This window comes from Ursus americanus, chromosome 6 (genome assembly GCF_024610735.1).
Source record: "Ursus americanus isolate L20-20 chromosome 6, mUrsAme1.1.p, whole genome shotgun sequence".
Taxonomy (NCBI): Eukaryota; Metazoa; Chordata; class Mammalia; order Carnivora; family Ursidae; genus Ursus; species Ursus americanus.
In genome coordinates, this window is record NC_142132.1 from 54,327,906 (window position 1) to 54,342,472 (window position 14,567).

The window sequence follows — 14,567 nt, forward strand, 5'->3', positions numbered from 1 at the left end:
CCATCTCCAGGACCCAGTACCCCTCTTCGATTCAGAACCCCTTCCATGTACGGCCCAGGCCTTACACACAACGGGCTTTGAGCAGGACAGACTTGCCCTGGATCTAGCCTCTGTAATGTTCCCTACCCTAAAAGTCCCCACATTTTTCGAGTCTCATTTTCCTCATGTGTAAATTGGTGCGAGTGGTTCCCGCCTCCCAGGAGTGTCTGGAGGAATGAAGGGGGGCCTGGCACTCAGCCAGAGCTCACTGATGGCACCTCTTGCTACCACCTGAGCTTGTACTCTGACCCAGCCCTGAACCTGCCAGGGCAGAGGGGTTCTTCAAGGCTGAGTTCACATTCCACCTCCTCCAGGCAGTCTTCCCTGCTGACAGGATCTCTGTCTGCCCTGGACTCTTTCCCCCTCACCTCTGCACAGGGCCCTGGGCCTGAGCACTCCTACTTGGCACAGGAAGCATGCTCAATAATTGGCATCATAGGGGCGCCTGTGTGGCTCAGTTGTTAAGCGTCTGCCTTTGGCGCAGGGCGTGGTCCCGGCGTTCTGGGATCGAGCCCCACATCGGGCTTCTCCGCTGGGAGCCTGCTTCTTCCTCTCCCACTCCCCCTGCTTGTGTTCCCTCTCTCGCTGGCTGTCTCTCTATGTCAAATTAATAAATAAAATCTTTTAAAAAAATAATAATTGGCACCATAGTTATCAGCAGGATCATTAATTTTATTGGCTGTACTCTCTCGGGTCTAGGTTCAAGGATGACATCTCCCATGACTGAGATTCACACACCGGGTTCCAACTTTTGTGACCAAGACTCAAAGTAAGAAATACATTTTACGTTGGGACCACCAGCTACACGGAGATATGAAAACGTGTGTGTGTCACAACAACATGTTTCAAAATGCCGAGCCTTCTGTGTGTGATGCATCCTGATACTTTCCAGTCTATCCCGTCCTGTTTATTTTTGTTTCTGCAGATTGCAGTACACAAAACTGATTTTACCTGTGATCTACAGTGTGATAATGCTGTCCCCAAGGGCAGGGGGACCTCCCCTCCCTTCCCCCAGTACCACTCAGTGCCTGACTGAAGACTGCCCAGGACATATGAGAGGAGGGTCATTCTGTCTCCAGAACATTCCTCAAGAAGGACAGAGAGAATGCTTCATCAGAAGAAGAGAGAAATATTCAACAAATATTTCATTCATTCAGTCAGTTGGTCAGTCGGTCAGTCAGTCAACAAACATTTAGAGAGCTCCTTCTCTACACCAAGCCCTGTCGTAGGCCCTGAGCCGTGAATGAGGCAGACAAAGTCCTGCCTTCATGAGGCTGACATTTTTGTCAGGTGGGGGTGAGGGATACGATAAACATGTAAACAAAAACAGAAGGAAGATCATTTTGGAGGGACTCGTGCTATGAAGAAAATAGCACAAGAGAAGGGTCTAGAAGAGGGTACTGCAGGGCTACTTTAGAAATGATGGAGGCCTCTGAGCCTCTGGTGGCCCATCTATAAAAGGACAACAATGACACTTAGCTGAGCCGGTGGTTACTGTGAGGAATTACTGAGGCCGGGTTTGAAGGTAGGTCGTGATAAGCTGCACGAAGCATTGCAGTGGGGTCCAGAGGAAGATGAGGGGACAATGCCAACTACAGCACAAGCCCAGGACCACGCATGTGTTGACTTGTCCCTCTGCACCGCCCGCCTGGCTTGTCCCTCCCCATTCGGCCCCCACCTCCCTACCCCCACCCTACTCAACAGAATTCAGCCTCTCTCAGTTTGAGCTGTCCTCTGTCTATAAGCTAGGGCACTGAAGAGTTAACGTCCTTCTAGTGGGCCATCCCAGACCACACAGGGCCAGATACCCCATGCTCACACTCCCAGAGGCCTTCACCACTCTACCTGTGCTTTGAAGGGCTCCCAGCTGATCGGACCACGCCTGCCCAGTAACCAAGGTGCTGGATCCCAGCAAGACAGCAAGAGGGTGCAGATCTGAAACGCAGCCCCAGGGAAATGCTGAAGGGCCCAGGTCTGTCCAGCTGCGGCAGAGAAGGCTCCGGGGGAGGACACTGTCCTTCGGGCTCTGCAGGGCCGTCAGGGTGACAGTGAGGACCCTGTCTTGGGCATCTGAGCTCCCTATGACAATGTTCTCTATGTACCTACAATGCGCCTGACCCTGGGCGCAGGGCACAGAGATAAGCAAGACCCCATCCCGCCCTAGGTGCCCCCAGACCTGTGGGAGATGCAGCCAGGGAAACACCATTTCCCAGTGTGGTGTTTCCTGCAGGGGGGCAGTGGGACCCGGGTGCTGGGGGAGCAGGGATGGGGACACTCAGCATGACCTTCCAGGTCAGCTCAGGATGCAGTGGGTGCCCTGCAAGGGCCCTGCCAACTCTAGCCACGTACAGTAATTCGTTCCAGCTTCGGCATCAGACAGGCCTGAGTTTTCATTCAGTTTCTGCCACTTGTTAGCTGTGTGACCCCAGGCAAGTCCCTGCGCCCCTCTGAGCCTCTGTTTCCATATCTATAAAATGGGAAGAGTCGCATCTACTTCGACAGTGTTTTTAAAGCTCTAAAAATGAGTTGTCAGAGAGGAGGCTCAATTCATAGTAGCAGTTGTGGCCCCTATCATCGCCAGAAGAGCCCCTCCGAGGCCTTGCTCCTCCGCCCTCCCGTCCTCCCTCCTCTGCCTTCCCTAGCCAGCGCCTGCATGGTGCCTCCCTAGAACATTCAGCGACTCCCCCGCCCCCACTGCTATCAGAAGGGAGCTCCCAGTGGCCTTCTGCTGGGTCTCACTGCAGAATCCCAGGCCCCGGACACTGGGAATAATGAGGCAGGAGGTGGGGGGAGCTTGAGAGGGGGTCTGCCAAACCCTGCGGCAGAGAGATCATCCACTCCTGAATAAACAGGCTGTCACCCCTTCCCTCCCTCCCGCTCTCTCCTTTAAATAACCCAGATCTGTTGCCCAGTTGTCTCCAAGCAACACCGCTAGGGCTCCCAAGGATGCATTGCTCTGACAGAGCCGTTTATGAAGATGCTGTAGGGGAGGTGGGGGCGGGGTAGGGGTGAGGGGAGCTACAGAGGCCTGACACGGTGTCTTCCCAGGACCTTTGTGTGGCAAGCTCCCAGGCTGACCCCTCACTGGACCTGTGGGCAGTGCTTGCTTACCAGACCCATTCGAGGAGAGACCAAGGCTTCTAGACTTACAGGGAAGGTTCCAGGCTCCAAGCAGCTCGAGACACACAAGAACCAGCCAGATGCCTGGGAAAGATCACTAGCCCAGGCTCAGCCTCCTGGGCTCTAGTCTCAGTGACAACACTCACTAGCTGTGTCATCCCAGCCCGGTCACTCACCCTCTCTGAGCCTCGAAGAACCTTAGTGCTAGAAGACAGCTTCGGGGTGGGGGTGGGGCTACAGGAAAGGGGCACTGTCACACTCTCCAACAACATCTATGCAAATGACGAACGTACAGTCTCCACTTCAGGGGCTCCACCTCCGAGCTCCGCCCACATCCGTACACGTGCACAAACTGACAACTGGACGAGGGTGTTCACGCTTCGCCGTGGTGAACGACTGCAAACAAGCCAAACGTCTGCGGACAGAGAGTTGATGGCTAGCTAAACTCTGCCCATCCAGAAACAGGAAATACCATGCCGATGTCTTAAAACACGAGGCAGACGTATGTGGGCTGATGGGAGAGGATCTCTGGAGCTGGGAGCGAGGTCCACACGTGGACATGGACATGGCCGGTCAAGGCAGGGTTGTCCATGACAGTGCGGGCATGGGGTCAGCCTCAGGGCCCATCTCCGGAGGAATGGGTAAGTTGCATGCATTCCAACCACGGAATCCTATGCGAGTTACACCCAACAATCCAGATATACACACAGAAATGGGGAGCGAGGGTGAAAATGCAGTAATCTGGGATAAGCTAAGAAACAGAGCTCGACTGGCCACGTAATACCATGGATGGAAAGTAACAACGCTTATACACAGAAAAACACCAGAGTCCTTTTAAGTGAGGATACGTACATCATGTGAAACATTTCTCAAACACACGCCCATGGGCGCTTACGAGAAAAAGGAATGAGATGAAGGGAAAATAAAACAAAGAGAACGACCCAAGAGAAAAGCCTCGCATATGTCAAAGATGAGAAGGTGCTGTGGATTCAGGAAAACCATTTACTCAACTCTGCAGCTGAGTGAAGAAGGATGGAGGGGAGGCAGTGGGGGGGAACCCAGGGGAAGAAATTTTAGGACAGAATCTCTAATATTCTAACACTCTAGGAGCTGCAAAATGGATATGAATATATAAACACACACGCACTGTCTCTGAAGGACAGGTAAGAAACCCGTAACTTCAGTGGTCTCCAGGAAATTGGGTGGCTGGGGCCTCAGACAGAAGGGAGGCTTTTTGCCGCACACCTTCCCGTGCATTTGAATTTTGTTCCACACGGATATGTTATCTATTTTTAAATAATTTTTTTAAAAAGTGAGCTCATAGATTTGTATACACACACTCAGTGTCTGCAGGCTGAGGAAGGGGACACTGGGAAGGGGACTCAGCGCTCGCAGGGGAAATGGGGCCCAACGAAGGGCAACCAACTTGCCTTCCACTCACTACCCTTCTGTACAGGAGACTTTTTTACCCTGTGCATCTAGACACGTTCTGATAACTAAGTCTTTTGTAGTTTTTAATCTGAACCTTTTATACATACACAAAAACAGAGACTAGTTAGTACACTCTCTCTGTACCCATCATCCGGATAGGACAGCTGTCACGATTTTGCCGTCCCTGCTTCATCTCCTGTTGTCTCTTTTTTCTCTTTTGCTGGAGTATTTCACCCCCGCCCGCATCAGCATACAAAGGATGCAGTAAGAGCAGTTTAAAGGAACAAAGGCTGAGGGGCCAGTCAGTGTACCCTGCCAGACAGGGAATGATCCCCTGTATGAAATCCCCAAAGGTAGTGGTCCCTGCCTCCCCTTGACTGTTCCCAGAGACCAGGAACTCACTACCTGACCCAGTCTCCTCCTTTGTCCCTGATGGCCTAGAACTAGGCCTCTCAGAAAGGACAGACACCACCCCCCTCTCCCTTTGCTGTCTTGGAGATGCCCAGCAGTGGGCCTGGGCAGCTCAAAGCCACAGGGAAACAGGCCAGCTCATGAGAGCCTGTTCCTCTCCAAAACAAACTCAGAAGCATAATGGCACACCACGCATATTGTCGGACACCGGAGGCCGCCGAAGCTCGGCTGGCCTGGAAGGCCCGTCCAGGCACCCCCCGCAGGCCATCTGAGACAGGCATTCACTGTCCTGGCAGTCAGGGGTAAAGCTCGGGCCAGGACTGGTCAGCTGTTCCCCCGGCCTGCCCGTATGCGCATTTGAATCGCCAGAGAGACCGGTTCAACCTCAGACCCCTAGGCTCCACTCCAGTCCTAAGCTAGGGTCTCCAGGCCCGGAGCCTGGGAAAGCCCCCGGCTGGTTCTAAGGCTGTAGTCCTGTCTGGTGTTTGGGAACCACTGGGCCGGTAACTCTGAGGCGCTCTTCCAGCGGCAATGGGCCATTCCAACTCTCCGCCGCCTGCCCTTGTGCTAGGATTCTGGCCTCCCCCACCCCTCAGCACCGATGCAACATTCCCACCTGCAGCTGATAGGGCGCCGGGTGGTGCCAACTCCTCTTTTAAGAGTATGCCGGTCAGGGCGCCTGGGTGGCTCGGTCGGTGAAGCGTCTGCCTTCGGTTCAGGTCATGATCCCAGGGTTCTGGGATCGAGTCCCACATGGGGCTCCCTGCTCAGCAGGGAGTCCTCCCTCCACACCTGCTCATGTTCTTGCTCATTCTTTCTTACTCTCGCTTAAATAAATAAATAAAATCTTGGGGGGGAAAAAAAAAGAGTGTGCTGGCCAAGGCTCAGAGGAGCACATGCAGCCCCCCCAAATCCAGGGTGCTTTCTGGAGCTAGACGCAGCAGAGTCAGAAATGGCATCTTGCTCCCTCCTCTGCACAGTCGTCCCTCCTACAGAGAAGGACAGACACTGAGTCTTCCCTCTGTGTCACAGTCCGTGTACACGCACTCACTGAAGGCTTGCCTGCATCCCATGAGGCAGGAGTCATCTCCTTTAGCAGACGAGGAAACTGAGGCTCGGGGAGGTGAACTAGGCTGCCCAGGGCACACAGCTGGAAGGGGGCAGAGCTGGGATTCACACCAAGCAGCCTGACTTCAAAACTCACCTTTCTCTACCCACCACACCTGGCAGCCCCGGCGCTCCAGCAATCTGACTGAGACATCTGAGACCCCCTCTGGCCTGCCATCCAAAGCGAGGGTGCCACTTTATACCAGACGTCAGTAATGACCCACTAGAAAGCAGACCACGAGGCAGTTAGCCATGCAAGAGGCTTACGGGGGCCATGCTTGTGGAAGACTGGGTGGAGAGGCAGGAGTAGGAGGGAGAGCATTCAGAGTGTCCTGCAGGCCTGATACCTGTGAAGGGGGGGGTGCAGGACGGAAGGTGGGAAGGAAGAGCCCAAGACCCCGCACAGGCCTGAATGCATCATGGCCAGGCCGAGGGGTGGCCGGAGCAAAGACCGCCCGGTAAAGCAGTCCTCCTTCTGGCAAGTGTGGTCCAGCTAGTGTTTCAGCTGGGCTCAGCGACGGTCAGGGAGCAGCCCCGGAGCTGGTGGCCTGCTTGTGAATGCAGCAGCGGGCCCTGAAGGTGTGCCACCGGGGGCAGTCAGCTTACTGCCTCCCACAGCCAGTTCTCTGGAAGGCAGTTCAGAGCAGCACTCTGCCAGGCCACCAGCCCCGGCGTGACCCATGGGTCATGGCTCGCCTGTCCCTTCCAGCGCTAGGCGGTGGGCTCCCGAGGGCGGGGGAACGGGCCGCGTTCACGTCTGTGTTCCAGCCCAGGGCAAGGCATATACTAGCAGCTCACGAATTCGTGGGGAACTGGCCAGGCCCACCCAGCAACCACCACACGGCAGCGGCCGCCACTGCGAGACGTGATTCGGGCAGAGAAAACAAGGAAGAAAGTCATCCGGAGTCCTTACCATATGCCAAGCTTGGGGCCAAGGTCTAGAAAATGCTTTTTGGGTTATGAAGGGCTTTCTCGAATGTCTCACATCGGTGATTCTCAGCCAAACTGGGACGCAGCTGCCACTCCCACCTCCCAAAGCAGTGAGGCCCAGATGGTGATGTCACTCATCTCACGATGGCTCTCCTGAGGCCAAACCCTGCTGTGCTCTGTCCACGACAGCAGATCCGCAAGAGGCCCTGGGCAGGGGCTTCTCCTGGGACAAAGACAGAGAACCCCACACTTGAGGTCTGAAGGAAGCTTCCTTCAAAACCTTGCCTGGTGCCCCTCACGCAGCCCTGTTCCCAGCCAGACAGTCAGGCAACCCCTCTAGGTCCGCGGAAAGCCAAAGCGCCCTGCTCAGATGGGTCGGGTGTTCAGGGCCCTGGCCAGGCTTCTGGAGACCCAAGCCCCTGGCCCAGCTCCTGCCTCACCACGTCCACACTGGGCAAGTCAAGGGTCCTCTCTGGCCTCATCTGTCAAATGGAATCAATAATTCTTGTCTTACACAGAAACACGAGGCACTCTCCTCACACCCCATCTGTGGTGAGTAGGCGGACAGGCTGCCTGTCTGGTGGCCGATGACCAACTTCAGACACCTCAGAACTCTGTCAGAATGAGCCCCATGGCTCCCCTCCATGGAACACCAGGGCAGAAGGATCCCTGGTGAGGATTTAACGGAAGCCCCCACCTCACCCAGGAATGCTCCCCACGATACCCCGTCCTTCACGGGGTGCTTTCTAAGCGCTCCGCACTGTGTCAAACTTCATATCCACGACCTCCGTCCTGACTTTTGAAAAGTATATCCCATTACTATCCTTATTTTGTGAAGAAACAGAGGCACAGAGAGGTTGAGGAACTCACCCAATGGCCCCCAACCCTCTCTCACTCCAGAGCCCTGTGTCCAGCCAGTAAACTGCCACCCGACTGTAATCCTCCCAGGGACGGTGAGCTCACTCCCTAGGGAGTGTTCCCTGCAGAACTGCGACTGGCATCAGGATGTCCTTCTTCTTTTTCCAAACATGAATCTGACACCCACTTCCCAGACACTCCCCTCAGTCCTCAGCGGGTCCTGTTCCCCCCACCCTGGGACCACCAGATCACATTTTACTAAGTACCTCTTTCTTTCAAATATTTGAGAAATACCCATCTCATACCCCAGCCCCGGGGGTCTTCAGCTGTTAACACCCCCAGGGCTTTCAAAGCTGCTGGGAACCTCCAGAGCCAGAAGAAACCTTAGCTATTTTTGTACCTCCAGACCCCCCAGGAGGCTCCTCCCCAAGGGGGTCAAGAAGAGAATGAGGCCCTTCTTTCTCTCACCACTCAGCACGCCTCCTACCCCCCAGGAAGCTGGTCTCCCGGCTCTGACCTCACACCTAGCTGACATTCGACGTTTAGAAACCTCTAGACAAATCTCCTTCTGGGGCCACCAGCCACCTCCCAGCCTGTGGGGGTGCAGTGCTGAGCTGCTGGAGGCATGAGGCAGCAAAGGGGTTAAAATGCCCTCTCTGCCAGTAGGGGGAGAGAAGGAGCGGTTGGGGAGGGCAGGAAGGAAATCCAGAGCCCAGTGCAGGGAGTCAGGAAAACCCCAGCAGGGTCTTGGAGGTGAGCATGCTGAGTGTTCCACTCAGGGCCCTGGCTGCCCCGCAAACCCCTTTGTACCAGCTTCTCTCACTTCCTCTCGGCTTCCCCCCAGATTACTCAGGGAAGGCCACCTCCCGCCTCCCCTTGGAAAACCACTATTCCAAAAGCCTCTGCATGGCAGTGTTTAATGGGTAGAGAGTTCCATTGGGGGATAATGAGAAAGTTCTGGAGATGGATGGTGGTGATGGTTGCACGGTACGGATGTACTTGCTGCCACTGTCCCATACACTTAAAAGTGGTTGAAACGATCCATGTTATATTATGTGTATTTTGCCACAACTTTTTTAAAAGGACAGCCCACGGAATGGAGAAAATCGTCACCTACCCCACACCCAGACCAAATGCCTCCTCAAGGTCCCAAGGTCCAGCTCTGAGGAAGGAAGACTAGGGTGTGGGAGGCGAGGACCCCACACAGCCCCACGGTGGTGGCCCTAAGTTCCCAAAGCCACCTCTCCCCTCCCTTCTCCCTGGTACCAGCCCTGGAGCACAGGGCACCGATCAGGCCAATGAAGGCCAGGAGACCCCAGTGCCAACCCCAGCTGAGAAAGTCCTGGGGACAGCTCCAATAGCCACGCAGAGGAGAGTAGATGAAAACTTGTGGTGTCCTCTCATGATGGAGTACCCCAGCAACTAAAATGAATAACTACCCGCACAATACCCTGGGTGAATCCCACAGACTCCGTGAGTGAGAGGAGCCAGGAGCAGAGGAGAAGGTGGCAGAAGAGAAGACGTCCTCCACCGAACTGAAGTCCTAGGACCGGCCACACTAGCCTGTGATGGTCGAGGTCAGAGAGTGGTCACCTCTGGGTGAGGGGCAACAACGACTGGGGTGGGGGGGTGCTGAGGGAACCTTCTGGGGCACTGGGTACATTCCACTTGTTGCTCCGGGAAAGGGTTACAGGGACGCACACGTCTGTGGAAGCGCATCAGCTTGGGACTGTGTTCTCTCCCTCAGCCCCTTCACCCACTGAGTTCCAGCCTAACTTGTTTGAGTTCTTCCAACGGGCCAAGCACGGGACCTCCTCAGGGGCTTTGCGCTGGCTGGTCCCTCTTCCTAGAATGCTCTTCCTCCTGGCCTTCCTTCCTTCTGATTAGGCCTTTGCTCAAAAGTAGTCTTCTTGGAGCGGCCTTCCCTGCCACCCCACGTGAAGCCACCGCTCAGTCCCTCACTGTTGCCGAGCCCTGGATAATCCCCGGCACGGCACCCATCACCGTCCGATGTTCGAGTCGTCCCCCCTCCAAGGATGTCAGTCCACGAGAGCAGCGACATGTCCATCCGGGTTCACATCTGGACTCCGCCCAGAGCAAAGGCTGGCATACAGCAGTAGCCACTTCATAAATCTTTGTGGGTTGGACAGGCCATCTCTAGAGCAGGTCAGACTATGTCTTGCAACGTTACTCTCTTCGAGGTGGTGAGAGGGAATTCCTTTGTTTGGGTCTTCAGCCATCCCACAAACATGCCAGACAGGCCACTCTGTGCTGGGCACAACCCGAACTCCTGAGGGGTTCACCAGGGAGCAGAGGAGAAAGGCCCCCGCCAGACCTTTCTAGTAGAGTGTGAGGAATGGGCAAAAGGGGCATGTGCCCGGGGCTGGGGCAACGCCCAGGGTGAGCGGTGGCTCAGCCTCCCAGTTCCCAGGGCGGGGGAACTGGAGTGGGCTCTGGGTGTGGCCATGGCTGCCCCAGCCAGCTGCACGTCTGGGCAGCAGGAGAGCCTGTGCTTTGGCAGGAAGCCAGCCCCTTCTAAAAGGCCAGAGAGCTCGGCCAAGGCCAGCCACTGTCCCCCTGCAGGCCCCATCCCCCGCTGCCATGGCAACCTGTTCTGTCAGGCCAGGGGCACCGAGCGCAGGGGGCACAGTGCCAGGAGGGTGACAGGGCATCTGCTGGGTTCCCCCGTCCTGGAAAGGGAGGCACCTCGGCCCGCCTGAGCTGTGGCTGGGAGGGCTGTGTGCCGTTGCTGTACTTTTCCCTGTGTGCGCGTGCGTGAGGCTGCCCAGGGCCACGGTGGGCAGTGCCTCCCACACCTGCAGTTGGGGGTTCCAGCAGGGGGTCAGGAATCGTTCCATTGAGCTGTCCTTCACTGAGCGATCATTCCACACCAGGCATGGCTCTAAATACTTTCCACATATTTCCTCATTCCGGTCTCACGGTGACCCTATGAGGCAAGCACTAGTCTCACTTTTACAGAAAAGCAGCCACAGGTTGGTGAACTGACTTGCCCCAGATCTCACAAGGAGTCAGCCACAGAGCCAGGATGAGAACCCAGGCAACTGGGCTCCGAAGTCTTCACATTAACCACCAGGAGGACGGCCTCTCCGTAGGACGGAGTCCCCTTGTTTCCCACTAGCCACTAGTTCCGGAGCTCTGTACTGTCACCAAGGGGGAAAATGGGTTAGATCCAATCTCTGGCTTAAGTTGCCACTAGAGCTCTGCAGGAGATGTTGGCACAAATAACCACGAGGCGAAAAAAGGAGGGGTGGGGGGGCGCCTGGGTGGCTCAGTCAGTTGGGCGCTCGGCTCTTGATTCCATCTCAGGGTTGAGATGGGCTGGCGTCAGGCTCCTCGCTCAGCGGGGAGTCTGCTTGAGATTCTCTCTCTCCCTCTCCCTCTGCCTCTCTCCCCTCAGCCCCCCCCAAATAAATAAATAAATCTTAAAAAAAAAAAAAACTCTTAAAAACTAACCGTGACACGAAGCCACCGGTCTTAGTGTGGAGGGCAGGCGGGCTCCCATACCCGCCTTTTAGATTTCAGCCGCTGGGACCCGGTGAGCGGTCCTGGACGGGAGCGCCGGTGAAGCTCTGTCCTGGGAGGCCACCTGCTGGCCAGATGGCGACAGGACCGCCTCGGCCGCCAGCCTCTCCTCCCCTCCCTCACAACAGGTAGCTCCGGGGTGCCCACGGTGTGCTTAGCACGTGCTAAGTGTAGACATGCAGAGTAACAGACGGGAAAGCCAACAGCCCTGGGGGCGCTTACAGTCTGGTGGCAGGGCAGACATAAACCAGTAGCTCCATGAGTAAAGACGAAACTAGAGCTGACAGTAAGTGCTCTGAAGGAAATATATGGGGTGTTCGGAAGGAGTGGGGGGGGTTCATCTTTGGACAGGGTTGTGGGGGGAGGCCTCCCTAAGGAGGTCATATTTAAGCAAAGACTTGAAAGCCGAAGAGGTGTCTGCCAGGCAGAGTGGGAGAAAGGGCATTGCGGGCAGAGGGCACAGCAGGGACAAAGGCCCTGGGGTGGGAAGAAGCTCATCAAAGCCCAGGAACTGAGAGAAGGCTGGTGTAGCCAGAGAACAACGAGGCCCACAGGGCGGGGGCTTCAGGAGCTCATATTTGATCCTCAAGGGTCTTCATGAGGGAAGTGCTGCAGTCCCTTCTATGACAGCAGCCCCCCAGAGGAGTGGATTACGGGGGGCAGTGGAGGAAGACCAGCAAGAAGGCCACTGCAGTTGTCGAGGCGAGAGATGACGGGGGCTGGGACCAGGGTGGTGACAGAGGAGATGGAGAGGAGCAGACAGCAGAGAGGGTTCTGGAGACAATTTTGGAAGCAGAACCAACAGGGCTGGAATCGGATTGGATGCTGGGGTGTGGAAGGAATCAGGGTGGAGTAACTGGGGCGAGGGAGGGGCTTGAGTGAAGTGGGAACAGTGGGGAAGGAACGCAGAGCTCAGTCTTGGATTGGGGGGAGGGGCTCAGGATGCCCCAAGGGAGCCCAGGCGAGATGTGCAGGTGGGCGGGGGATCAGGGTCCTGGGCTCCGAGGAGTGGTCTGGGGTAGAGAAGGGCAGGGCACCACGGGTATCAGGTGGGCTTTAAAGCCTCCAGGAGAAGCAAGAGGTGGGAGGAGAGGCGAGCCATCAGAGCGGAGTAGGGGTGGGGTGGAGGGAGGCTGGGGACAGGGACTGAGCAGGAATCACCAGGGAGGTGGAAGGGAAGCTGGGTGGCACAAAACCCAAAGGGTAGGGAAGTGTTTCAGCTGTGCCAAAGGCTGGTGTGAGGTCAAGGAGGGCTAGAACCTGGGCAGCGTGTCCCGCAACCCAGGCACAGTGCATGGGGACAGCACTCTTGGGGGTGAAGAGTGACCCGGGGGGCAGGGATTGTGGGGAGGCAGAACCCATCAGCAACTTGGCTGTGAGGAGAAGATGCAGCAGCTGGAAGGGAACTGGGGTGGGCAGCTGTAAAGAGGGGGCGTCGGGGCACCGTGGTGTGTGGGCTGACGGGAGCAGGGGCATGCAGGCAAATGGAGGACACTGGCTGGTCTGCAGGATCCAGCAGCTTTCCAGAGCCTTTCTTCTGCTCCATAGCCTTTCCTCCTGGTTTCTGTAGTCACCCCTGTAATGACCACCCCTTCTTCCGATGAGGGAAACTGAGCCCCACAGAGAGGCCCCAGGTCACAGGAGGGCTCTGCCCAAGCTGGCTCCTTCCACAGCAAGCAAAGGGGGTGGGTGATGGGGGGGTGGTGCCAGGCTGTATGGAGTACCGGGAAGCCAAGAATCATAGTGTGGTCATGGAAGCCCCTTGACCAGGTCTGGGTGCCCTTCCCTCCCTGCCAGGTTTGCACGCATGTGCACACACACACACACACCTGGGCAGCGTGGCAGAGGACAGCAGACAGAGGAGGAACCCAAGAGAGATCACTTGTTGTGGGGCCTGAGACTCACGCTGTTGGGGGAGGGAGCCGTTAAAAGAAAATACAAACATACAAACACAAAATAGGGTGGGGGGCCTGGAAGGGTCTGAAACTTACACTTCATTAGCTTCAGGGTAACTTCACCTGGGTTGCCATGACCTCAAGCAAGGGACAGGGCCTCTCAGTGCCCTCTCTGTAGAGCTGCGAGCACCAAATGAGGCAAGTGTGCACAGCACTGCCCGCGGGGCTGGCTCGGGTGCAGGTGCCGCACACTGCGGCAGCTGCTAGTGTAGCCTGGGCTCCCCTGGGGCTGGAGGGTGTGGGGACAGCCCTGCTCTCAGTGAGCCCAGGCGCAGCAGCCCGGGGGCAGGAAACACAGAGGAGGACAAAAAGGGGGTGGTGGTATGTGCGTGACCCACCCCGCCTGTAGTACCCCCACCCCAGAGCTAGCCTGGCACCTCCGGGAGCCTCTGCAGATGGCCCTGAACTATGACTTTATCTTTACTCCCGGTTTACAGAGCAGGCCCATGCCACCCCTCCAGGCCGGCTGGCAGCAGGAGAATCAGGCTATTGGACAGAGGCCCAGTGTGGGGGATGGAGCAGGTGGGAGGGGGACATATCCAGCTGCCCCCAGAGCCCTGGACCACCCTGCTGCCCAGGTGGGGGCTCACCTCGGAGTGCCCCTTTTTGGCAGGGCTCAAGTGCAGGACCCCCTGGCGGTGGTGCGACCCTCAGCGCTGGGGAGATGCCCACGGGGCGGCGGCAAGTCAGGGGCGCAGCAGACAGGACTGAGGCGACTGGGCAGCTCGCTCAAGCCAGGGCTTGGGGAGGGGGAGCTCCCGCCCTCTTGGCCCCGAGACACTCACCTCCTGTCCCCTCGCAGTCCGCCCCCCAGCCGCTCTGCCTGCTTTCCCGTGGAGGCGGGGCCTTGGGGTGCAGCGCAGGCTCAGCTCCTGTCCTGCTGGGTCCGCAATCTTGGGGCGCCCAGGCTGTGCCAGTGCACAGGGCACTGAGTGCAGGGGTCAAGAGGAGACTTCTGCTCCTTGGAAGCTCGTAGTGCAAGAGGAGGTGGGTCAGAGGGGGCATGATGTAAGGGCCCTGGAAGCATGCCAAGTGCGGAAACAGACTCGCCGAGGCCATGTGCCCTGGCCAAGGTCACATGCTGGTCTGGATCGAGCTGAGAAGAGATCCTAGGTGTCCCAACTCCCTTCACCTCCCCCCAATATACTACAAGTCTAATTGGTAGTAATTCAA

General features: G+C 56.8%; 1 protein-coding gene across 1 annotated transcript in view; it reads right to left on the reverse strand.

The window, feature by feature from the left end:
* PALD1 (phosphatase domain containing paladin 1) overlaps positions 1–14,308 on the reverse strand; it is a 94,637-nt gene extending 80,329 nt beyond the window's left edge. The window contains exon 1 of the mRNA XM_045783373.2: positions 14,180–14,308. The gene's annotated coding sequence lies outside the window, so the exon portion shown is untranslated. The remainder of the gene's footprint in view (positions 1–14,179) is intronic.
* Positions 14,309–14,567: the final 259 nt, after the last annotated feature.